A 205-nucleotide genomic window follows, 5' to 3' on the forward strand; every position below is an offset into this window, starting at 1 on the left:
CTCTCTCTCTCTTTCTCTCTATCCGCCCCGCATGAATGGTGTTTAGGAAACAGAGAGAACAGGAAAGGCAGAGCAGGCAGGGAAGAATAGAGGGATATCCCCTTACAGGGTTCCCTCCTTTTTCCTCCAGGATAGAGGGGTGAGAACTTCGGAAAGGGTGGAGGGTTGGTAAAGCACACCACCTGTCCACACACACATACACACA

General features: G+C 51.2%; 1 protein-coding gene across 2 annotated transcripts in view; it reads left to right on the forward strand.

Annotated features, from left to right (window-relative positions):
• Positions 1-205, forward strand: part of mtss1la (MTSS I-BAR domain containing 2a) — a 25,393-nt gene that overhangs the window by 14,197 nt on the left and 10,991 nt on the right. The window lies entirely within an intron of this gene.

The sequence above is a fragment of the Morone saxatilis genome, unplaced genomic scaffold, assembly GCF_004916995.1.
Source record: "Morone saxatilis isolate NCDOM2014 unplaced genomic scaffold, NCSU_SB_2.0 Contig2, whole genome shotgun sequence".
Taxonomy (NCBI): Eukaryota; Metazoa; Chordata; class Actinopteri; family Moronidae; genus Morone; species Morone saxatilis.